Source organism: Drepanopeziza brunnea, assembly GCF_022702325.1.
Source record: "Drepanopeziza brunnea f. sp. 'multigermtubi' strain 214-2 chromosome Unknown ctg18, whole genome shotgun sequence".
Taxonomy (NCBI): Eukaryota; Fungi; Ascomycota; class Leotiomycetes; order Helotiales; family Drepanopezizaceae; genus Drepanopeziza; species Drepanopeziza brunnea.
In genome coordinates this window covers 580071-606683 of record NW_027094081.1, presented here as the reverse complement: position 1 = coordinate 606683, position 26613 = coordinate 580071, and positions in this window count along the sequence as shown.

Genomic DNA, 26613 nt, shown 5'->3' with positions numbered 1-26613 from the left:
ATAAAAAGCGCGCAATAAGTAATTTAAATAAAAGGGTCTTAAGATCAAAAGGTTAACTTGGTCCCGCTTTGATTACTAAGTTATTTAGCATTCGTGAATTATAATTTACGAATAAAATTTCGGATTCGGGTTTTTTTTGCAAAACGAAATTTTAAGTTTGATTCTCGTTAGCGAACTTTATACGTTTTTTAAGCTCGTCGTATTCGCTTTTAATATTGTTAAGAGCTAAAATCAATAAGCTATATAATAAGACTTTTAATCTTAGCTTCTTTAAAAATCTTTCGTTCGAAATAGCAATTTTATTTTTCTACTTAATATTAGTTTTGTTTTTTACGGTTTAGCAAGTAAAGTTGATTACCGTAGCATTAAGCTTAATGAACTTGCGTTTTCGAGCTATATTAACTATAGTCTTCTAGAAAGCGACGTAAGCAATAATATAATAGTTGATAACTTAGATAGCGTAAGCGTTAAAGGTGCAAGTCTTTAAAATAACGCTTAATTAACGAGCGCTGCGGACTAAAGTGCATATAGCTTTAAAGTAGTCGTCGTATAGCAATTAACTTTTAACGCCGTCGAAAGCTCTTTTAATTCGTTTATATCTTTCGGCGTTTTTATTACGTAAAGAATAGATAGCGGTAATTTTAATAATAAGCTAGTCGTAAGCCGAAAAAAAGTCTTCGGCGTTTATATTCTTTCTTACGCATTCGGCTCGCAAGAACTAATCGTACTATAAGATTAAGTCCTTTTTTTTACTTAATTTATTATTAAAATCGGAAGTTGTTACTTTAAGCATAGCTAATTAATTAAAGTTGCTTATTTAATAGTAAGTCTAAAAGAATTTATCGAAAGTCTTAATAATTCGTCTTTTAAACTTCAGTTCGAAACTCGATTATCGGACTAAAGCAGCTTGCTTTTCGCTTATTAATAAGCTAAAAGATGCATCTCGGATAAAAGCTTTTCCTTTAGCGGCGGCTAATTTAAGAAGCATATTTGATTCGTGAACTACGGTTCACGAGTTAAATATAAGATAGCGGAACAAGGCTAATAATAATGGTAATTGATTGAGTAATAATTAAGGTCGTTAATATTAATATAGTATTATATGGTTATGAAAAAGGGAGGGTAATAGTAATATTGTTGTAGTTGTTATTATATAAAGAAAGAAAATGTTGAGAAAAAGGAGGGAGAAGCTTTTTTATATAAGTATATTTATAGGAAGGACCTACTTTTTTTAATAGCAGTTCACTTTCGAATACACGTGGTTAAGCACGCTTAAAACAAAGGAACAGTCTTGATTAAGAAATAAAAAATAGCCGTAAAAGCTTAAAACAAATAAAAAACAATTAAATAATAAAAATAATCTGTATAAAACAAGTGAATAATTAATAAGGTAAAAGGAATAAGAAAAGAATAAAGAATATAATAAAAGGCAGGTCCAAAGGGGAGAAAACAAATATAAGAAATACCCTTTTTTATTAAAACAAAGAAAGTGATTATTAAAAGCACGTCTTCTTATAAAATAGATATAAAACAAAAAGAGGATAAGAAAGTAAGAAAACAAAAGTTAAAAGAACAGACTAAGAAACAGTTTTATAAGCTAATTTTTATTCTTTCGAAAGTGTTAAAAAAATGATTTAAAAGTTGGTAGACTTAAGTTTAAGAATCACTTTTAAGTTAAGTAATATTAGAATAAGAAATTCTTACACTACGAGGTCTGTGCTGTTGCTGCTAAGCAACTCTCGAAAAGACGGGTAATAACTGCTAGTTAAAAGAAAGAATAACTAGCTAGCGTAAAAGGAGAACTGTATATAGTTCTCTTTCTTTCTATAAGGATTCTTTCCTTTTTAAATAATCGAAATCAATACTTTTTAAAACTACTTTTTGCTTTTTTATTACAAAGAAGAATTATCTTTTTATAAGTTATAAGCTTTTAATACTTAAAAAGTGACGGAACACGCAACTCGCAATACGCAACCCGCAGACTCGTCAATCGACTTAAGTTCTCGATTTATACGAAGTACTACTTAAAAGTAATAAGAACCCTTTACCTTCTCTTCTTCTTTACCCTTCCAATCATCTAGCTATTAATTACGCTTTATATCAATCATCTATCGACTTATCAGCATGACTATCGTCCGAAAAAAATTCGCTAGAACAAAACAATAGAAAAGCGTTAAAACTTTTATTAAATCGAATTCAAACGAATAGTTCGAAACAATCGAGACGGTCGCTTAAAGCGAAAACGTCGCTTATTTATTAAATTATTCGAAATCCGAACATTACTACACGACTATTATTAAAGCACTTTTGCAAAGATACGATATTGCTAACGGCACTTAAAAGATCTTGAAAAGGCTTGATAAAAATAAATATAATAAATTGATATACGAAAACAAAAGTCTTTTAAAAACGTTTCAAGTCGAAACAGCGAAGTTCAAACTTAACTTTTTTCGAAAGCTTAACGAGTTCGATCGTCAAAAGATTAAAGACCTCTTCGACATCAAATCTATAATTTAAAAGCTAAAGACTATCTACACCGTTATTATATTCCGATTTATACAAATCAAGCTTTAAGCTTTTACTAATTTCCGCATAGACTTTAAAATTTCTTTTAACAATAATTAAAAACGCGTCTTAATATGCCGCCGTAAAGCATATAAAAGCTTAAAAAAAAATCAATTCGACGATAATTACTACTAGTTGATCTTTTGCATTAAACTTATACTTTTAAAGATATACACACTATTGTACGATAGCTTTACTTTTTTTATAATAATAGATCAAAAGTTAAAACGTTTAAATAAGAAATAAAAGTCTATTATTAACTTAAAACCTTAAAAGAAAGCATTCGCATCTTACTACTCGAGTGACGAAAAAGCTTATATAGCTAGCCGACAAACGTCTTACAAAAAAGCTTTTTCGAGTCGATAATCGCGCAATCGTCGACGATCTTAATCTTTTACTTTCAAAGCTAAATGTTTTAAATGCGATTCTAGCAAGCATGCTAGTCTTATATATTAATTCGCTAAGATTGGTTTTAAAGCTGCTAAAGCTACTCGTATCTTTAAGAAAAAAAAGGAATCTAATAAAGCGTTACGAATATATCAGCTACCGTTACTCAAAAGAAGACCGATATCTTTTAACCTTTTATACAAAAACAACTCTTTATTACTTTACAAGACAAAGTCTAATTAGCGTGCTAAAAGCAAATCTAATAGCACTCGCAAAGATAAAAAAAGATTTGCTTCCGATACGAGATCTGATTTTTTAAGCGAGACCTTCGATATCGAAGAATTCGCTAGCTTATTTTAAAAGAAGCGTAATAAGCTCTTACTTATACTAGCAGCCGCCGATACTAAATATACTAGTTATATAATTGATTCTTTGTCCTTATTCAACAAGCTATTAACTTTATACTAAAAGAAGATCTAAGTCGAAAGAAAAAAGCTTTATTCGAATAGCGTTAAGACTATTCAAATATCGTTATAAAGCAAGAAGACTATCTACTTAAAAAATACATTGCATATTCTTAATTTAAAATGCATATTAGTATCGGCAAAGAAGCTTGCTAGCTTTAATATTATAAAACAATTCGATAATTAAAAGATAATTTTTATACGCAAATCTAATAATATGCTTTTAATTAAAGTTAAAATGCAGAATAGATTGTATATCTTTTCGAAGTTCTTTAAAAAAGCTAATAGAATATCTTTCGCTATTAAAAGCACGCATCACGCTAACTACGACGATACTAATACTAACGTTATGCTTATACACGTAAATCATATTAATCTTTTACTTCAAATAAACTTAATTGATAGCTAAACGTTATTAAAGCTATTAAGACTATGCTTTTCGAAGCGCACTCGATACTTAGCTAAGTATACTGCTTTCGAAGCAGCAAAAGACTTTTAGTTTACTACCGTTAACCCTTATAAAGCTTTAAGTAATAATAGCGAAGTCTTTTCGATAAACAATTAAAAACTTAACGAAGTAAAGCGTTTGCTATTCGCTTTAAAGTTCAAAGGCTTTAAAAATAATATATCGAAGAAAAAAAAGAACAAAGTAGTACGCAAAATTAAAAAAGTCGCTATTTAATAAAGCGAGATTCGCTTTAAAGCCGCACTTTTTATATTAAAAGAACGTCGCTTACAACGAAAACTCTCTCGGTTTATTGCTTATTATAAGCGCTTTAACTATTGCAGCACCGAAGCACTTTCATTATTATATATAATAACAGATATCAAAAAGATTATAATCCTTTTAATTATCCTTTTGTATAAATCGTGCGCTCGATAAAAAATATTTAAAAAAAAGCTTAAAAAGCTCGCTAAGCATAACACTATTATACTTAAAAAACTCAATTTTAACGTAGCTAATCTATTCTTACTATTTATAAAAGGCTATCGATATTTTAGCGAGCTTATAAGTAGCTAGACTCGCAAAACTTAAATTCTTTTATTCCGAGATCGAAAAGAAGTTAATAAGATATTAATTAAAAAGAAAAATATTGCTGGTATCAATCTGATGATAGTACCAGGTCACGAGGAAGCTTTGCTGATGTTGTGGTTGATTGACTTGTATTATCTAGGACTAGGAATTGGGGGCGAGGTTATAGTAGGAGCGTGCTAAGGCTGAGGTCCGTGCGTGCACGTGTACGTGCACGTGCACCGTATACTATGCTCTCACCTTACTTAGCAACACACCCCTTTGTCGAAGCTTTAAAAAGCTCTCGGCAGTATCTTAATTGTATCTAAACTAATATACCTTTTCTGTAGAGTAGAAGTAAAAACACCTTTAAAAGCATAGTCTACTTAATTTCTACCGAATGTAACAAGTACGACTTCCAGGAGGAAAAAAAATCTTCTATGATACACCCTTATTACCCTTTGCTAAGAAAAACACCCTTTGCTAAGCTCTATAGCTCTAACACTTTTATTCGAAGCAATTGTACAAAAGCAGCGTGATCTATATCATTTAATAGCTTTGTTATACCGTCGGCGACGTTCTTTTTGCTAAGAGTATACCACAAGTCGAGTCGTCTTTCTGCTACTTTATAACGTACGTAGTAGAACTTGATGTCGATATGCTTAGTTTTTTAATAGTATTTAAGGTTTTTAAAGAGTGAGAATGCTTTTTGTAAGTCACAAATCATCTTAATTTTCTTCGCGTAAGCTTTCTTATAGCCAACCTTATTAAGTACTTGCTTAATCCAAGCGGCCTTTTAAGCGAATTTGCATATAGCTACGTACTTAGCCTCGGTTAAAGAAAGAGCTATAATAGTCTAGCGTTTAAAAATAACGTTAAAAACGCTTCTTGCAAAGAAGAATACTCCTTCGCTATATAAGACTCGACCTATTCTAGAGCCGGCCTAGTCGGAATCGCAATAGCTTACTAATTTAATAAGCTTAGCGTCTTTTCTACTAAACATAATTAACAGCATACGAATACTTTATAAATACTATAAAACGCGCTTTGCGGCAGCTATATATTAAAGTGACGGATTAGTTAAGAATTTAGCTAATAAAGAGCAGTAGTAAGCAATGTCCTACCGAGTATGAGTTGCGAAGTATTGCAAAGAGCTAACGATTGACTAGTATAATATAATCTCGTATTAAGTAGCTTAGCTTTCGAATTTGATCATATGAACTTCGGAACTTATTGCAAAAGGTATAAGTGCACTCTTGCAATTAGACATACGGAATCGGTCTAACACTTTATCAATATAAGCGTCTTAGCATAAAGTAATAGTACTTGCGGGTCGATCTTTAACGATTCTGACTCTTAAAAAGTAAGTAGCTTTACCGGTACAAATAATATCGAATAAGTCGTGCAAATCCTTTTTAAATTGCTCGTAAATTAATCTCGATTTACCGATCATTAAGAAGTCGTTAATATAAGTGACAATTATGATTTTAAAATCTCTATTAATATAAACATAGTTGTCGGTTTTTATAAAAGCGAATCTTAGCTTAGCAAGTCGCTCTTATAGCAACTTCTGCTAAAAGCGAAGTGATTGTTTAAAGTTATACAAAGCTTTAAGTAGCTTTAAGCAGTCCTTATTAGTAAGAGTGTAGCCGAATTCGACTTATTTTAATAGAGCTTTAATATAGATGTCATTATCAGCTTTATTATTTAAAAAAGCAATATCAACATCGAACTATTAAACTTTTAGGTCGTATAAAGCGGCTAAAGCAATTGTAAGCTTTTAAACAGCTGATTTGCATACTTTAGCGAAAGTCTAATCGTAATCACGGCTTTTCTGCTATGTGTAGCCTTAGACTACGAATCTCATTGTTGGATTGCTTCCAAGCGATTAGGAATATATTCGTAACTTCGTAAGGTCGTCAAAGTACTTGCAATTGCAAAACACTCGGTTGATAAGGTATCTGAATTCTGTCTGCTCCCCAAGGCTCAAAGGAGCTGATTCTTTCTATACGATTAAAAGGAATCACGTGCACTAGCTAGCTAATAGGTTTACTTGTCAAGTTGAAGGGGGTCCCTTGACTATTAGCATGCTAAGCGAAGCATGCCAAGTGACCCGTAAACCATGGTTCACGGGTGAGCTTCCCTAACTACTACTACTACTACTACTAGCTAGCTAAGGTCGATATAAATATACCGACACCGGCAACTCTCTCTTTAGCAAGCAGTGCCTTGCCAACTACTATATCGACCGAAAAAAGAAAGAAGGTAATCAAGCAAAAGTAATCAAACAAACAAAGGAAACACAATCTCCTCCCTCTTTCTTTTACAGCGGCCTTTCCACCCATCCATCCACTTGCACCTTCAAGGTATTGGTCAAAACTAGCTTTTGCAAAGAGGTATTAGCCCCGATTTTAGTTATAGCGTCAGCAGGGTTGGATTTGCTTCCGATCCAGCGTACCTTAAAGAGCTCTCGCTTCTCGTATGATTCTTGAATAGCTATAATATCGATCATTAAGCGCTTCTCTTTAGTAGTCCCTAGCTTTATTATGCACTCGTAAAGCGAGTAAGAGTTAATGCACACGACCACGAAGAAGTTAAGGATTCTTAGCTAAGCTGTGATTTAAGCAAAAGTGGTCGATATAGCAATAGCTATATCGATACTTAAAGACATAGCGTATAGCTTAAAGGCTAATACCGCCTTTATCACTTTCTTGCACTTCTATGACACTTAATAAAGGATTGTACTTGTTAGAGTAAACTCGTTTTCACTTACGTAAGCCTTATTATTAAAGATAGCTACGAAACCGATTTAAAAGCTAAGGTCAGCGTTGTTAGCAAACGCTCCGTTTACGAACACGAAGAGCTTCGCCGTCTTTAAGTTTAAGAGCACGTAATAGATCCTTCGAGTTAAGTGATCGATTAGTTATTAAATCACCTTATTAAAAGCTTTATAGTCTTCGTCTTTCGGTTCTTAGTGTTAAGCAATTATCGATAGAGCACAAGATGCTTTTAAGTAGCAAATAATAGTTAAATACGCTCTTCGGGCACGTTGCTTTAAGTATTCTTTAGCCCGTATGGTTGAATCGAGCTTGATCACGGCAAGCTTTTTACTTTGCTTTTTCTGATTAACTAATACTCCGAACCCGTCTTTATCTAAAGATAGCTTATATCTATTAAAAATCATCGGTTCGGCGTGTGTAAAGATCTTTATTTCTTTGCTCTTTAGCTTAGATTTGACTAGCTCTTTCTTTTCTTTTGCTTTTATAGCTCGATTAACAATTATAAGAACATCGTCCGTTTATAAGGCAGCTATTCTTAGCTGATCTTTATTAGTTAATATAAAAAAGCAAAAATTAAAGCTCGATTGCTTTATGCTGAAGTTAATTATAAAATGCTCGGAAAAACGCTTATACTAATGCGTCTTTGCTTCGAAGATGCCGTATAAAAGGCTAATTATAAAGAATAAAGTGCCGAAAAGGAATCGCTAAGTGATCTTTTTAAGTGGTCGCACGACGATTATTCGTATAAGCTTCGTGCTTGACTGAGTGTAAACTTGCGTGATATCTTTATTATAAACTTAATACTCGTAGTTTTTTATTAACGAAAAAGCTAAAGCATAACAGAGTCTTTAGCCCGCTCGCTGCACCGTAAGTGACTCGGTAAGTACTTTCGTCTTGCTTTTATCTTAAAAGGTTTAGACTATTATACGAGACTTCTCGTATAGCGTAAGTGTTCTTTTGCTTTTGATCTTATTAATAAACTTAAATCTAAAGATCTTAGCGCTTTTAACGCGTAAGTCGATGCTCGAGATCACTTAAAAGATGCTTTAAGCTATTAATCCAGCTAATTCTTTTGCTTTAGACTCTTGAAATAGTGCTTTAAGGCTTTTAATGATTCCTTCGGCTCGTAGCTTAACTGAAAGCTTATGGTTTCGGCGTTTTTTATCGGTAACCAACACTTCGGAGTCCTTAATAAATAAAACGTAAAAATCGCTCTCTTCTTCGTCGAGCACGGTCGAAATACTAAGATCGTACTTCTGATAAGGTATTTAAACTATTAGTATTGTTGATCTTTAAGAATTGATAAGTTGAGAAAAGCTGTTTGCTGATCTTAGCGAGCTTCTTAGATTAAGTGACTTCGGTGGATTAAGCGAATGTTAAGGTTTAAGCGAATTTCGTAGTTCTAGCTCTTTTTCGCTTTCGTCGCTTTCACTCTGATCTTCTTCTACCTTTGCCTCAAGTATTTGCAATTCTTCTAGCAGCTTTTCAACTTCAAAGTAGTAAGGTTTTACTAAAGTTGACCTGAATTCCGTAAGTCTCGGACATGCTATTGTGCACGTATGCCCTTGCTTGCTAAGCAGCTAAAAGAGGCCCTTCTACCTTTGGTTTTCTCGCTATACGAGTACTCGTGAACTAATAAAGAGGTCTAAGGTATGCTCCGTAATTGGTCTATTCTTTTTTTTAAGCGCGTCTTTAACCTGCTTCGCGGCGTAGTATTTTCGTACTTCTTTTATAGCTTTGTTGATAGCAGTAGCACGCTCTTAAGTAGACGCGGCAAGTCGATCTTGTTCCGTTAGCTTCGATAAAGTCTTAAAAACGAAGAGTATAAAAACCAAGTTATTAAATCCCGCTATATCGTTGATAGCTTTAATAGCTATTTAAAGCCGATCTTCTCTTAAGGCCTTAAGAAGCTCTTTTGTAACGATTTTAAAAGCGCGTCGCATAAAGACGTAGTAGCGTTCTATTAGCCCGACGCTATGATAAGCTTTTATAAGCATTTGCTTTAAAGTGCTGTTAATACTTTTAAAGTAGCTTCAAAACGTTGCCGAATTAAAGTTGGTTTCGAGATCGTGTACGACGTTTGTAAAAGGTCCGACGTAAGTATTGACTTAATATCGACTGAATCTTTTAAGTAAGTGCTATGCGGATATGCTTTTAAAGAAAGTAGCGGCTTGAAAATTGATAGAATCGCAGACGACGTATAATACGTTTTTGCCGTTAAAGTGCATTATATTAACGTATACCGTGTTATTAAAGTCAGTATCATCTTTAAGTTTAATATTAAACTTTTTCGAAGAGCGTTCGAATACTTAATAGTAATAGTAAAACTTTTAGATATTATAAAGCAAATCCCGTTTGAATTCGTGCCCGGCTCTTTTAAAGACAACAGCAAATCGACTTGCTAAAAAGTGGCTAAAACGCTTATAGATAATCCTTAATTGCTCTTTCGTAAGGTAGTAGTAAACGGTTTCGCCTTCGGTACTATAATAGGTAGCAGCGTGTTCCTTACTCAATAATATCTACACGTGTTTAAACATCTTTATTATTAGTATTTCCTTCTTCTTTTAAACTAGCACGTTCCGCAAGTTATCCAAGATCACTTTATGCTTGTTTATATTAGTTAACGAAAATAAAAAGAGTACGTCGCTTTTTATAACGTAGAACTCCACTTGACTTAAGAAGGTATTTAAAGTAACTGCTTTAATAAAAGTGGCAGAACCGATCTTGTATTTAACGGACTTCTCTTTTGCTCGAAATGTATTTAATTAAACCTCGAAGTACTTTTTTTAAAGTGCTCTTAGCTAAGGCAAGCTAGCGGTAAAGAAATTAGCTGCTCTGCTGTTAATTATAAAGCTTATAAATACGTTTTCAAAGTACTTAAAGGTTATATAAGTCTTTGCTTTGCTCGCGGGCACGTTTTAGGTCTCGATTTGGCTAGTAAAGGCGTGGAATGCCGTTTGAATCTCTAATTGCTTATATACTTCGTTAGCGTCAAAGGTGCCGTAAATAGTTACAAAACCTTTTGACATATTAACGTAGCTGCTCGATTCGAATAGCTCGTCTAATAAGCTTACTGTAAACACCCTGCCTGATAGGGTGCCTGCTATAGCCATTAGGGCCATACTAAACGGACCCATCTTTTATAAAAGGGCACACATCTTCTAGCTAAAACAATCAACGAGCTTTCTATCCACCTTTTTTAACACTTCTTTATAAGACTATAAAGTCTAGCCTTAAAGCTAAGCTTTTATACGGCATATCTTTTTAAGTGCTTTTACATTAGTGACTTACGCAAAGATTCAAACTTTTAGTCTTTATCCTTATATAGCTTATTATAATCGCTTGATTCGCAATTAAATCGATCTTCGTTTATTATTTAGCACTTCACTTTACAACTACAACTTTAAAATAATCAAAACCTTATTTCCGATAAGTTCGGACACCGAAACGCCGAAATGGCCGAAGTGCAATATTTCGGCTCTTCGGCAAAAACTCTTTTCTATTATTAATAAAAAAGAATTTTCATTTATTAATAAAAATACCCTTTTATACCTTAGCTCTTATCTTAAATTAAAGCAATTGATATAGTCCGGAGTTATTAGCGAAGCTAATCAATTGATTCTTAAGTTTTTTATAGTTTTGATCTTGACTATTAGTTTACTTTTGTAAAAAGTCTATTTCTTTTAATCTCGGATCGAAAATACTTTGCGAAAGTCATTTATTTAACTCGTGAACTCGGTTTACGAATTAAAATTAAACAATTTAAAAACCTTTTATCAACCCGATCATTTTTAATACACATATATATTTAATTTTTAAAATACCGAAACCTTTCTTAAGATTTTTAATATCGAAGTCGGCGCTAAGTCACTTTTTTTTTCGTTAGAATCCTTTGAATTTATTAAATCCTTTAATCGTATTCTTATAAGCTTCGGACTAGCCTTATCTTATTTCGACTTTTAATTAAAACTTTTACTTTTATCGGAAACACTTGCTTCGGAAATGCTTTTTAAAATCAATACCGGTCTTAAGATCTTTACCACTTTTCTTTCTTTTATTTTTCTTGCTCTTCTACTAGGCCTTGCGCTAGTTATAATCGACCTTGCTATCCTTTACGCTTTCATGACTATTCGCATGCTATTGCTAAGTGCTTTAAAAGCTTTCTGCTTTAATAATGCTAATATTATCGACTTTATCGAAAAGTACGAAAAGACTTATAAAGACTTTAATATCTTTTAAAACGATCGGTTTATTAAGCTCTTTCGTTATTGCGATAACTTTTATAAAAAAGTTATCAAGAGTTTGCTCGAGTAAAAAGCTAAGAAAGATTAGACTGCTTTCGTTAAAGCTTTAAGAGCCGAGTTTCGTAAAAACGATACTTAATAGATCAAAGACTCGGTCGCTTTCTTACGAGAATTTGCTATGCAAGAACGGGATATTAATAACTTAAAAAACTATTATCGCACTTTTTTTCGAGTCTTCGAAAGACTTACTTTAATGCACTTTTTAAGCAAGACCGAATAAAGCCGCTTATTTTTTTTCGGATTACTCGTCGGAATTCGAAATAAAACGATTAAATATTATAAAGTCGACGAACTCGATTTAAACTCTTATGCCGCTTTCGACGACTTCGTCGCATTCGCTTTTAAGACCGATTAGAATGCTAAGACTATCAAAGCTATAAATCGAAAGAAATCTTTTTTAACTAATTTTACTAAAGATATTCGGACTTTAATTAAAGAATATACCGAGCTAGCTAGCGTTCTTGAGTCTATTAAAAAAGCCTTAGTAATAGTGCCGTTTATTCGTGAACTACGGTTTACGAATGAAAAAAAAAGAATTAATAAAATAAGTTTTATAATTAAGAAGTTTTTTAATTTGCAAATCGGTGCGATTTATAATCGAATTAATTACTTCGAAGATTAAGTCGCTAACTCAACTTCTTAACGCTTTATTTATTTTTAGCTTTAAGTTCGATTCGAAGACTACGACGAAGCCTTTATTAAATATACCGCTTAAAATGCTTGAAGTAAAGTCAGCTTCGAAAGTAAAATTTAGATTGTTGTTATCAGCTACGGATTATAAAGACGAAAAAAAAAAAGAAATAAAAGATACGAGAATTAGATACAAAACTATAGCTTTTGCGAAAACTCCGAAGACACAACTTAAGCTCTTTATTAATACCGAAATAAATATAAAGCTTTTAAAAACATAATCAATAAAAGATGTATTTATATTAGTAATTACGAACGCTTTTGCTTAAGACTTAAGAGGATCGGTGCTTTTATTATTTAAAAGAAATAAAAAAAGACTTAGTTTAGATCTATCGTATTAAACGTTCGTAAAACGGAATACGACAACATCTTAAAGAATCGGCTTACTAGCGGACTTAAGACTTATAAACACTTGCTCTTTTATTAATAACCAATCCAACAGCTAGCTTAATATTAGCTCGATCAAAATGCTTAGCAACTAACCAATTAATTAAAAGAGCTTACCATTATCTTTAAAAGATTAATCGATATTAAGAATATTAATGTTATAAAATAGATTAATACGCTTAGCCACTTATCTAGCATAAAAGTTGCTTCGGTCGAAATCAACGTTACCGCAAAAGATAAAGCTAAAAAGCCTTTCCCGCTTTCGAAAAGATTTAAACCTATTAAGATTAAAAAGAATGTCCGATAATAAAAAGAAAAGAACTACGGCACTTTTAAAGCTCGTGCTTTTCAAGAATCGGGTATTACTATAAAAATAAACTTAAAAGATAAGTTGTTCGATAGTATAATTAAAGAAAAGTCTTTTAAACTAGTTAAAGCCGACGAAGCTATAAAAGATATAAAAAGAAAAGTTGAGATCACTTAGCGAATGCTAAAAAAAAAAAAGAAAAAGACTTATAAACGAAAGAAGTTTATTGACCCTTACGTTATTATTAAAGCTCAAGAAAAAGCAATAGCGGCGATTATAAAATCGAAAATCGAAGTTTAAATTAAAGATTTATTCGAACTTAGCTTTCGCTTCGATAAGCTATTAAGCCATTATATTCTAATAGTTCTCGATGCTAAAGAAAACGTAAAAGTCTTTTAAAATAAGCTTATTCTTATAAACGCTTTAATTATTAAACGTCTAAGTCGGAATGAAAAAAGCAAGCTAGACCTTTTAGCGACGCAAATTCGCAAACAACTTATCGCTCGCAACTGCTTCGAAGTAGCGATAAAGACTTTAAAAGTTTTTATTAATATCGACGATATAATTAAAAGCAGATCTTTTTTCGATAATAGATTTAAAGTTAACGTAATAAACAAAAAGGTAGCTAAGATAGCTAAACTATTTATTATAACGGATCGAGCTTTAATCTATACTATCGTATTTAAAGATCTTTATAACTTTAATAAATAAATAAACGACGTCGAAGTTATTATCGGCGAAATCATTAATTACGCCGATTTTTTTATTATTAATAATAGCAGTTACGAAGTCATCTTAAGCATACTTTTTTTTTTAAAATCTTAACTTTCCTTTTTTTATTTCGATAATAATACGATAAAAGCTTCTTTTTAAAACCATGATCGATCTACTTAAAGCTAGATTACTATTGCAAAAGACAAGTCGGATTTGGTCGAAGACTTAGAAAACTAATAACTAATATGCAAGCTAAAATAAATACTAAGTTAAAAAAAAGCTTAAAAAGAAATTCCGCTCGTAAACTATAATTTACGAATAGATTAGTATAAAAACAACAAAATCATAAAAAAATAATTCAATTTAATATTAAGCAAAACTTATTAAAATTAAAAACATTAAAAATATTTGTAATCAAACTCGATAAATCGAAAAATTTCATATTTATTATCGATAACGATAAAGACCTTTTAAAAGGGAATATAATAAAAGTTAATACGATATATAAAAGAAAAGCGGAAAAGGTTAAACCGATAGATTTAAGAGTATCGGATAAAAAGATACTTAAAAAGATCGACGATTGATTTAAGCAAGATAAAAAGGCAAGACTTTTTAAGCTTAAAAGACTCTTTTCGAAATACTTTATTAGTAGGTTTTCAAACTTAAAGATTAAATCAAGATTAACGAAAGAACGATTCGAAGCACTTACGATTAGCTTTTAAGTTATCTCGGAAAAAAAAGAGCTGCTTTATTAATGCTTTTTAAATCGAAAAGAAGCGATAGCTTTAGATTTTACTTATCTTAATTAAATCCGAAAAGAAGTCATGCTACTTTAAAAGATTAAGACGGTGCTTTACGAAACTTAATAAGAAAAGACGTTTATAATATCGAAAGCTTTATAAGAAATAGTTATTTTTATATTAAAAGAGCGATTAAAGCAAAAGGTTTTCGAATCATGCTAAAGCTTTTATCGAAATAAATAGTTTATTATAGCAAAAAAAGAAAAAGAAAAATACAAGCTAATTATTGCCGTAATTAAGATAAACCGTATGACGGTCAAGGACGTTAATATTGCTTCGAACGTAAACTAGTTCTCGAACGAATTTACCGGTTTTACGATAACTATACTATTAGATTTCTTTTTTAAATACGATTAATTCTTTTTCGACGTTAAGTCTAAAGATATAACAGCTATTTAAACGCTTATTAAACTGCTTCGAATGACTCGGATACTTATAAGAGCTATTAATTCGATCGTTTAATTCGTTAAGGTTATTTATAAAATCCTTATAAATTGCATTCTTAACGTCTGCTTACTTTATATAAATAACGTAAGAGTTAAAAGATCGCGATCTTTTTATAATTACGAAAAAGTTTTGCTCGGAATTCGACGATTCGTTTTAAAATATATTTAAAACATCGATAAAGTGCTCGTAAAGTTTAAAAGAGCTAAAACGATTATCGGAACTAAGTCTTAATACTATATGCTCGGCTTTAATATCGTTAGATTCGTTACGGATAGCGAAAAACGCTACTTTTAAACCGTTAAAATTAAAAAGATATTAAAATAAATTAAATGCGAAGATATATCGGAAGCTTAAGCCTTTATTAAGATCGTAGTTTATTATAAAATCTAAATCAAAAACTTCTTTATAATTGCTGCTTTAATCTACGCGATTATAAGAAAAAAGGTCGAATTCGAGTAATTAAAGCTTTAATAAAAAGCGATAAAGCTGCTTAAAAAAGCCTTGCTCTTTGCTTTCGCTTTTATTAAAATCGATTATAATAAAGACGGAAAGAAAATTTACTTAACGGTAGACGCTAATCTTAAAAGATAAAAAGCAATATTACAATAAAAGGATTTCGACAAAAAGCGATATCTTATTAAATTCGAAAGTAGTTTTTAAAACTTTACGAAAAGCAAGTACGACGCGATTAAGCGAAAATGCCGTAATGCTTTAAAAGCTATAAAAAAGATAAAAAGCGAATTATACGAAGTTCACTTCATTTTAAAAACCGACGCTAAAGTACTAGTTGATTAACTTAACGGATTAGCGAGCGATTTGCTTAAAGCTTTTATTACGAACTAGATTGCGTAAATAAGATTAATAAACTTTAAAGTTAAGCATATCTTTAAAACTAAAAACACGGCAACGGACGGTCTTTTTAAAAAAAGAAAAGAGCATTTTTTAAATATTAAAGAAAGAAAGGAAGAAGATATTTACGATTAAGTTATTAACAAGCTAAGCACTGTTTTAATATTTTCGATTAAACGACTTGTAAATTATAATTCACGAGCTAAAAAGAAAGTTTTAAAGCACGATTACTCGCTCGATTTCGAGCTTATTGCTCAATTCCTTATCACTTTTAAACGCTTTTCCTTGATCAAGACTTACGACTTTTAAAAGTTTAAGAACAAAGCACTTAACTATTTAGTTAAAGATAGTTACTTTTATAAGCGAGCAGATAATTCTTACTCGATCAAGCTAGTTATCGACGGAATTTAAAAACGCTACCTTGCTATTGCCGACGCTTATCGAGAATCCGGATATAAAAGAGCTAAATCAATTTATTACCGCACGTCAAAACTCTTTTTTTAAAATAAATGCTACGAAAACTACAAAGCTTTCGTCTAAAGCTATAAGCTTTGTTAGAAACGCAAAGCTAAACGAATAGAAAACCCTTTATACCCGATCTAGCTTACTTAAATATGTGACAGCCTGCCTTGTTACCTGCAGTCAGCTGATCACCCATCCAGGCCTAGCGCTTGTGGCCATGTATATAGACCTTCCTGAGCTCTCTTGAGCTTCTTGTTTTCCTTTCTTCACTTTGTATTCTAAGGTCAGAATTCATTAGTTCGTCATATTATACAAAGTCCTTCGATTAGATCGTCGTATTACAGCTTATTGATTATTGCTTATTGTTATAGATTACGGCTTATTGATTATTATCAAGAACGGAGTGAGTTACTTGTTGGGTGCTCTACGGTCTTCATTTATTGCTTATAGATTATTATCTTTTTTACGACCTCACCTCTTCCTTAGCTCTTCCGACCTAAAAGAGCTCCTTTCTTTAATTTTTTGCACTTCGGTTGCAAGACGAACTCTCTTCCCTACTCTTTTTCTTGGCGTTTCCGACACTCAAACGCTTCCCCTTCTCCTTTCATTCCATTATTATGTCTTCTTACGAAGACGACGGCCCTTCTTCTCTTACGAGAATCGCTCAATTAGAGTCTCTCGTAAAGCAATTACGAATAGCCCTTCGCTAGCGCAAATGCGTCTTTCCGGATCCCGATAAGTTTAACGGTACGGTTCAGCGGTAAGATACTTAGCTCTTTTTAATTAAAGCTAAGCTTCTCGTTGACGGTGAAGCTTTTAGCGGACTTATTGCGCAGTTTTATTACGTTTACTTTAATATAAAACTCGGTCCTTAAGCAATAGTTTTGACTCAATTGGCCTTAACTCAAGACTCCGGCAATTAGGATTATAATACTCTTTTAGATCAGCTCGCTTTCGCTTACGACAATCTAAACAAAATTCAAGAGGCTAAGGATAAGCTGCTTGCTTGCAAGCAAGGTACGGACGCTTTTTATATCTACGTTTTACGCTTCGAACGACTTTTGCACGCTGCTCGCTATCAGACTTGGCCCGACGCTAATAAGATTATTGCGTTTCGCAATAATCTGAACTTAATTATACGGACCCGTTTAAATAGCTAATTGACTCTCTCAACTACGTATATCGAATACGTGCACGTTACTTAGCAGCTTGGACGCTTTTCCGGCTCTTCCGGTCTTTCCGGCCCGTTTTACGGATTCTCTCGACCTCCGGCTCTATCGGCCCTTTAGAACCGCTTTCGCACGTTAACGGGCCTTTCTTCCGGCGACCTAATAGACCTTTTAGCAGTCGACCGCGCTTAACAACTCGAGCAATTGCAGCACGCCAACGAGCTCGGCGTTATAAAGCTTATCAACGCTTACGAGGCTGACCAAACTTAGCAGTTGGAAAACCGATACTTTACTCTTTAGCATGCTTTTTATAGCACTCTCGATTAGCGCGAAGCTTAGCGCAAATCAAATCGCTATACTCGTTGCGGTGCAATCGACCACTAGATAGCTGGCTGTATCCTCTTTTTAGCTAAGCCTTTGATAAAAAAGCGAGTTCTTTAAGACTTTTTTTCGGACCGATTTGTCAAGGAAAATAAAGGTTTAAGCGAGTTTGACTCGAACGAAAGGAAGGAAATTTTGACGGAATGGAACGCTTTTAGAGGCTACGACGCTGACCTTGACGATTATCGCGATCTATAGCCTCGGCGTATTTTTTGGTTTTTTTTTTTTCAGCAATTCCACCCGTAAACTATGATTTACGACTGAATTTTTTTTATTTTTTCCTTCTTCTGTCAGATACTTTTGAGAGAGCTGGGACCGCTCTCTAAGGGGGTAGTATGACAGCCTGCCTTGTTACTTGCAGTCAGCTGATCACCCATCCAGGCCTAGCGCTTGTGGCCATGTATATAGACCTTCCTGAGCTTTCTTGAGCTTCCTGTTTTCTTTTCCTCACTTTGTATTCTAAGGTCAGAATTCATCAGTTCGTCACAAAATATAATTAAAAGTCAGCTTAAACGTGTTACGAGTACTTATTATCGACAAAAGGATGACCTGCTTCGTACTAGCTAAAGAAGATTTATTTAGATAATTAAAAAAACGACTACTTCGATCAGCTAACGCCGAATCTATTGCTAAGTTCTTTTAAGAGAATATCGTTTGCCGTTATAAACTGTTCGAAAAACTAATTATCGATAAAAGACTCGAAAACAAAGCAGTTGCTAAAGCTTTCGCTATTAAGTACGAGATTAAAAGGGTCTAAATCTCGAGCTACAATTCAAAGGCTAATAAAATAATTAAAAGAGGCTATAAAGACATCTTAAATAGCTTATCGAAAGTCATAAACGAAAGATTTAAAGATTAAGTTCGCAAATTCAATAAGATGCTTTTTGCGGTCCGGATATCGATATACGCGCTTATTAAAGTTACCCTTTTCTTTTTGAATTACGGACGAGAAGCTAAGCTGCTCTTAAAGTCACGATAGCTAATCTAAAAACTGCTGTTATAATAAAAGGTTCGATCTCGCGCTAACTTGCTTGCTATAAAGTTTAAACAATTAAAACTTTAAAATAAAGATATCGACGAAATTATTTTAAAGAAGAAACGCTATCGATTTGCCGCTAAAGCCACTTAAGAACGAGTTAAAGTCTTAAAGTCGGAACTTATTAAAAAGAAAGATTTAATACTACTTTACGACGTTAAACGCAGCATCGATATGTCCGCGGATATCAAGCTGAATTACAAGTAGCTAAAACCTTATATCGTTTTTAAAGCTTACGATAAAAGATACTATAAGCTTTAAGAAACCGATAAGACTAAGCTTAAAAGCATTTTTGCAGCTAACCGCTTTAAACGATTCTATCGCCGCGATTAAACCTTTTTTCCTTTTAATAAAGACGACGAAGAAAAAGAAGAAAAAGATTCGGGTTTTTTAGACAATTTAGACCTCAACGAATACGAGCCTTCCGACGACGGCAAAGATGAACCACTTAATTTAAAAGTGATCTTTGGACTTAGATCTACTAACTTTTAAATCATTTTTTTAACACTTTCGAAAGAATAAAAATTAGCTTATAAAACTGTTTCTTAATCTATTCTTTTACTTTTGTTTTCTTACCTTTTTATCTTTTCTTTGTTCTATACTTATTCTATAAAAGAACGTGCTCTTAATGATTACTCTTTTTATTTTAATAAAGAAAGGTATTTCTTACGTTTATTCTTTCACTTTTAAACCTGCTTTTTATTGTATTTTCTATTCTTTCCTTATTCTTTTCACCTTATTAGCTATTCACTTGTCTTATACAGATTGTTCTTATTATTTGATTGTTTTTTATTTGTTTTAAGCTTATACGGCTATTTCTTATTTCTTATTCGAGACTATTCTTTTGTTTTAAACGTACTTAACCACGTGTATTCGAAAGAAAACTGCTGTTAAAAAGAGTAAGTCCTCTTTATAAATGCACTTATATAAGAAAGCTCCCTCTTCTTTCTTCTTAACATTTTCTCTCTTTATATAATAATAATTATAATAATACTACTACTACTTTTCTTTATAACTACATAAAACCATATTAATACTAACGACTTTTAATTATTATTTAATCAATCGCTACTATTATCAACTTTTATTCCGCTATTTTATGTTTAGCTCGTAAACCGTAGTTCACGAGTCAAATATGCTTTTTAAGTTAGCCGCCCGGCGCTAAAGGAAAAGCCTTTATCCGTAATACACCTTTTAGCTTATTAATAAGCGAAAAGCAAGCTGCTTTAGCCCGATAATCGAGTTTCGAATTAAAGTTCGAAAGACAAATCACTAAGACTTTCGATAAGTTCTTTTAAACTTACCGCTAAATAAGCAACTTTAGTCAACTAACTATACTTCAAGTAGCAACTTCCGATCTTAATAATAAATTAAGTAAAGAAGATAACTTGATTTTGCAATACGACTAATTCTTACGAGCTGAATGCGCAAGAAAGAATATAAACGCCGAAAACCTTTTTTCGACTTACGACTAGTTTATTATTAAAGTCACCGCTATTTATTCTTTACGCAACAAGAACGCCGAAAGATATAAACGAATTAAAAAAGCCTTCGACGGCGTTCGAAGCCAATTGTTATACGACGATTACTTTAAAGCTATATGCACTTCAATCCGTAGCGCTCGCTAATTAAGCGTTATCTTAAAGACTTGCACCTTTAACGCTTACGCTATCCAAGTTATCAACTATTATATTATTATTTACGTCGCTTTTTAAAAGACTATAACTAATATAGCCCGAAAACGCAAGTTTATTAAGCTTAATGCTACGGTAATTAATCTCACTTGCTAGACCGTAAAAAACAAGAACAATATTAAATAAAAAGATAAGATCGCTATTCTTAATGAAAAACTCTTAAAGAAGCTAAGATTAAAGGTCTTATTATATAGCTTATTGATTTTGGCTCTCGATAATATTAAAAGCGAATACGACGAGCTTAAAGAACGTATAAAGTTTGCCGACGAGAATTAAACTTAGAATTTCGTTTTGCAAAAAGAACTCGAATTCGAAATTCTATTCGTAAACTATAATTTACGAATAAAAGATAACTCAGCAATTAAAGCAAGATTAAGTCAACTTTTTGCTCTTAAAACCTTTTTGCTTAAATCACTTATTACGAGCCTTTCGTTATCATTAGCCTTATCTTAAAGATCGACGTTATCTTTTGCTAATAAAGCTTCGAACGCTAAACTGATTGCTTCGATTATGTTTACTTTACGCAAGTCTATCGACGCGAGCTCTTTTATAGCTTTTACATTCGAAGTGCAACGCGACCTTTTCGAAAACTAGCTGTTATTAGCATTATCTGTTAAAGAAAAAAACAGCCTCGAATACGAACTAATTAAAGCTGTATCGAACCGTTATTTAAGACTCGTCGAGATTAAAGACTTTATAAGTATAAACGTAGCCTTTATCAACTTTTGCTAAGACTTTTATTAATTAGTCCTCGACCGCTTGAACTTAAACGAGAATATCAACAATACTTTTCAAGTTGCCGCGGAATTAATTAAGAAAGCTATTAGCTAGATCCGCAAGCTTTTAAAAAACGAATTCTTTAATAACGCGATCTTACGACTCTTCGACCGTCGTAACTAAGTAAAAGTAAATAAAAAAGGAAGCAAAGTAATAAACTACTTCTTATTATCCGAGATCTTTAATTTAAGCTTTAACGACGACGATTACGATTATATAAAAGTCTTTTAAAAAATAAAGAACGTATTAGAATTTAAAGATAAATTTAAAAAACTCTTTAACTTAAACGTTTAAACGAAGCTCCGCTTTAGCCGCAAAATCTCACCGTCCGTTATCGACCTATCAAAAGAAGTCTTTTACGAAGTCTATACTTTCGAATACGCTAAATACTTTAAGCTAGCTACGAAAAGCTTTATAATAACGGTAATCCGTTCTAACTTATATCGATTCATCGAAGCTTTTTAAATCAACGCTCTTAACAACTTTATGCTTTACTCGAGCAATTAATCGATATTCGCTATTAAGACTAAAAGCAGTACTCTAGCTAAGAGAATGTCTAGCTTAAGCTTTTTTAAGTTTAAAGCTAAGCCGATATCCTTTAACAAGCTGAATTAAAGCACTAGCTTAATAAGCACCGCTTAAAAAAACAGCTTTTTTAACACTTTAAATACGAATAGCTATACGAAAGTTTAGCTTATATTAAGAGCTTCCTTTTTAAACGGTAAGCACGGTAACTAGACCTTTTTTATTATTATAAATAAAAAGATTTAAATGTACTTTTACTACTTTCAGACTAGTGACTTAAAAAGAGCTTCGATTATTGCATTCTTTAATATAATGTACTTTTTAACTTAGCAAGTCTTTCGAAGCTATTATAAGCTATACTTTGCTGCTTTGCTTAATCGCCGAGACGGAAACTATAAGCTTATCGCTTACCCGGAACTCTTTTAGCTTTTTAAATGCAATAATAATGCTCGAGTAATTGCGATTAAACACGACGTTAATACTAAACGACTTGTAAACCGTAGTTTATAAGTAAAAGACAAAGTTTTAAACTATTATTTAATACTTTACGGCGTAAAGAATCAAATCGAAAGCTTAAGTATTTAATTTAAAAGTTACACTTACGATATTATCTTTAAAAAGATCGCTAAATAAAAAGCTTTTAAACTTAAGTCGAAGACTTTAAATGCTTTTAAAAACATTGCGCTACGCTAACCTTTCGTTATAATTATAAATCTCGCCACTTTTATATCCGTTATTACAAAATAAAGTGTTTTTTTAAATATAAACGCTTTTTAAAATTCTTTTTACGGATAAGCTATCTTTTTTAACAATTATACCGCTTTGCTAAACGATAACACTTTAGAAAATAAAGTCAGCTTTACAAAGCACGCTTGCATTATTGTTTTAAAACGCATGCCGCTAACCTTTCGATAAAAAGTTATTAATAAATCAAGCTAGCTTTTCGTCGCTATAATTTAGCTAAACTACGTTAGTTTCGTATCAAAAGCTTTAATCGAAAAAATAAATTAAAACGAATCTCGAATAATAAAAGAATTGACCGTTATCTTTATTATATCTCGGACTTAGTTTTAAGAACACTTTATTAAGCATAAGAAAAAGTTGTTTTCGGCATTTAAAAAAGGATTTGCTATTGTATTAGATGCGGAAGCTAAGACTTACGAAGCTAAGTTTTTTTTTAAAAGCAAAAGCCGTCGAGCTAACGACTTTATAAACGCCGATAAATTAAAAGATTTTAAAAAAAGCTTACGACCGATTAAATTGTCTTTTAACAACTCCGATTTAAGTGTAGAAATTACTTTAGAAAGTGCGAAATCTACTCGTAAACTACGGTTCACGAGCTAAATCGACGATCTTAAAGCATTATCTTTTAAGCTGGAATCTTTAAACCGCGCATTCGATAAGGTTATAAAAGCTTTAGCTAACTTGCTCGAAAACGAAGACGACTTAACTAATAGCTTTAGACTTTATTCTAGCTTCGCTGACCTTCCGTCGGCTAAGTTCATACTTATTAATAATGCTATTAACAAGCGCAAGAACGATACGCGCTTTTTCACTTTTAAAAATGCTGCTATTAGCACGTCATCGTCTAATGCTGGCCTTGTTAAAAGAAAAAGACCTTCTTAGCTTAAAAAGAACGAAAGAGTTAAAGACGTAAGCACGGAAAGAGACTATAAGGAAGCTGCCGAAGCGTAGTTTAAATGTTTAGAGTTTAAAGACAAGATACTTCCCCTTCTTTTTATATACTAGATTTTTTTCTCTTTCTTTTACACTTTTTTTTTTTTCTTCTTGCTTGATAGTAAGCGGAAGCGCTTACTTATTCTATGAAAGGACGGATATAAACACTTTGCTTGATAAGGTGCTTGCTATAGCTACTAAAGCTACATTAAACGGACCTATCTTTTATAAGAGGGTACACATCTTTTAGCTAGAATAATCAACGAGCTTTCCACCCACCTTTTCTAACACTTCCTTGTGAAACCATAAGGTCTAGCCTTAGAGCCAGGCTTTTATACGGCACATCTTTTTGGGTGCTTCTACATTACGATAAACTAGTCGAATTCTTTCGTAGATACAAGTAGTAAGCTTTCGATCGACGCTACGTATTAAGAGAATTTGCTTTTCGTCACTCTTTTTGCGTCTTTAAAGGCTTGGAACTTGGCGACGGATGCTTTTCTCTCGTCGGAGGTGTAGTTAGTGCTTTAGCAACTTGGCTTCTTGTAAACAAAACACCTTTTCTTACTTTTAATAGTAGCTTTAACAGCTTTCTTACTTTCGAAGTATTAGCGGTCTTGAATAAAGCATTCGTATTCTTCGTCTAAATCGGAGTCAGCTTTTAAGGTGTTGTAAGAGCAAGTGTGATCGTGTGGCTCGCTAAAGCTCGCGTAAGCTTTACTTGCTTTAGCGTAAGGTCGAGGGGCTTTATTTGCAAACGCAATAGCTTTGCGAATATCGGCAACTGCGGCGGTAAAAGTAAAAGCAAGGTTCATTCGTGTAATCGTAGTCTTTAACACGTTTTTATAAGCTAAATACAGCTTGTTAGCAAGACTTCGATTATCTTTTAAACCTGGTCGTAAAGAGCTTTGAATCCTTTTAAGCTTTTTAACGAGCTTCTTAAAGCACTCGTTAAGCGAAGTATTTAGATTCTTTTTTTTAATTAAATCTAACGAAATTTCCTTTTAGCGATCGTATTTTGCTTGCCGCCGGTAGTCAGTCTCGAAGTGGTCCTTTATTATAATAGCGTTCGCTTTGAAAGTTAGAAGCTTAGCTTTGATAACGTAGTTATAATAAAAAGTTATAACTTCTTTTGTGAGCATAATCGAGAACGCCGTTAAGTAGTCGTCGAAAGTTAAACCGTATCGACTTGCTTAGTTAATAAAAATCTTTAATTGAGTCTTGAAGTCATCGTCGGGTCTTGAATACTTCAGCTCTTTAAGAAAGCTTCGCGCGAATAAAGCTAACTCTTTTGCCTTTAAGTAAAGGTCCGTTGCTCTTAGCTTAAGGAAATCGTTTCTATTATCGTTAAAAGCGCTTGGAGTGCTGTACGCAAGCGTGCTTTACTTAAGCAATGGTCTGATCGATAAAAGGTTACTGATATAGTTGCCGGTAGTCCGTCTTTTTCCAAGGTCTTTAAGAAGCTCATTTCCGAATCCGAAGTCCTTTAAAGGTCCGTTTCCGAATCCTTTTAATAGTTTAAAAAAGCCGTTCTTACCTTCTCCGTACTCGTAGCCTCGATTTCTTTACTAATCTTTCCCGTTCTTTTTTCGTCGGTCATCGTTAAAGTCGTTAAAGCTATTCGGGTCACCGGCTAAAGCTCTAGCTTAATGATATCCGTACTTTTAAGCACGCTCTTAACGATTCTTATACCTTTAGTATCTTTCTTATCGATACGTAGCTTGTTGAAGGATTTAAAGAGCTTGTTGATACGTCCGAAGGTGCTAGAACCCTTTCTCGGGTTGCTAAGTTTTTTTCTCGGGTTGCTGAAGTTAAGCACGGAAATCTGCACGCTGTCTTTAGTAAGAGCTGATTTTGCTCGGAATGCTCTTAGGCTTTAATAAGTCCTCTTTTAGCGTGTAACTCCCGTAGCCTCGAGTGTTGTCTAGTCCGATGATGATCTCAAGACCTTTGTTATTATTGCTATTAAGCTTAAGCTTTTTAGAAAACTAAGTGTAGCTCTTAAGAAAGGGGTTTAAGAGCCGCTAAGGTAATTTTAGCTCTTCTTAAATGATTAGCGTATTGCGTAGCGATTGATAGATTGAAAGCGTCAAGTACGCTGAAGTGCTTCGTCGTAGCTTTTCGTTAGATTGTATAGCGTAAGTCCGTAATTCCGCCATTTGCCTTGCTATTACTTTTATATTTTGCTTTATATCCTTCTTTTCTTTCGCAAACTCCTCGCGTAACCTCCGAATCTCTTCCCTTTCCCTCCCTAATACCTCCTTTTCCTTCCCTTTTAGACTTCGTAAGAGTGGCGGTAAAAGTGGTTGAAGTGTAATATCGTCGTCGTCCGTAAGGTTTTCGGCGGTCCACCTTGAATCGAGACTTAAAAGTATTGCTTGTTATTCTTTTATTTCTTCGAAGGTCCATTAATATTGCTGCTCGTCGTTCAATAGCTTGACCATCTTATTAGCATAACCCTTTTGCTTTAAAGGGCACTACACGCTTTTAGATAACAAGTGTTCTTTAAAGCTAATAAAAGTAGCATACTTAAGGCTTCGTCTTGTATTGTCCTTCGTTATCGTAAAACTCGTTTAATCTTAGCGTAAGAAAGCGTGCCGGAATAAGCTTTACAAGTCGTAATCCTTTAGCTTTTTACACTTCGCATTTAAAAAGTCTCTTACTATCGCTCGAGCCGTGATCTCACTGTTTAGCTTTGCGTATAATAGCTCGTTTAAGTCAAATGAAATGCCCGATATCTTATCGTTTAGTCCTTTCGAAAGGCTTAAGAGCTTTAAGTATAATGTTTCTTTTGGCTGAATAGCTAAAGGTTCCGTAAGTAGTGATAAGACTCGAAGGGTATAATACTTCACCGCTCTTTGTCGGCTAGACTCTTTACTTAAAAGTCCAATTGCTCGATCGGCTATAGTTGTTGTCTGTTTGTATGTAAGTCGATTTAAATTTTGTTAAGTTACTATATATAGCAAGCGCGGCTTTTATAGCGTTGAAGTTGTTATATAAAAGTGACTTGGTTCGGAATCACTCTTCCGTAAGAATAAAGAAAATCGGTAGTATAAAAAGCGACTTGGTACGGAATCGCTTTTCCGTTATAAAAGAAAGGTATCGTAATGAAAGGTATCTTCGCTATAAAGTATTGTTAGCTTCTCTGTGATTGATCACTTAATAATAAATCAACCACTGATCAGTGTT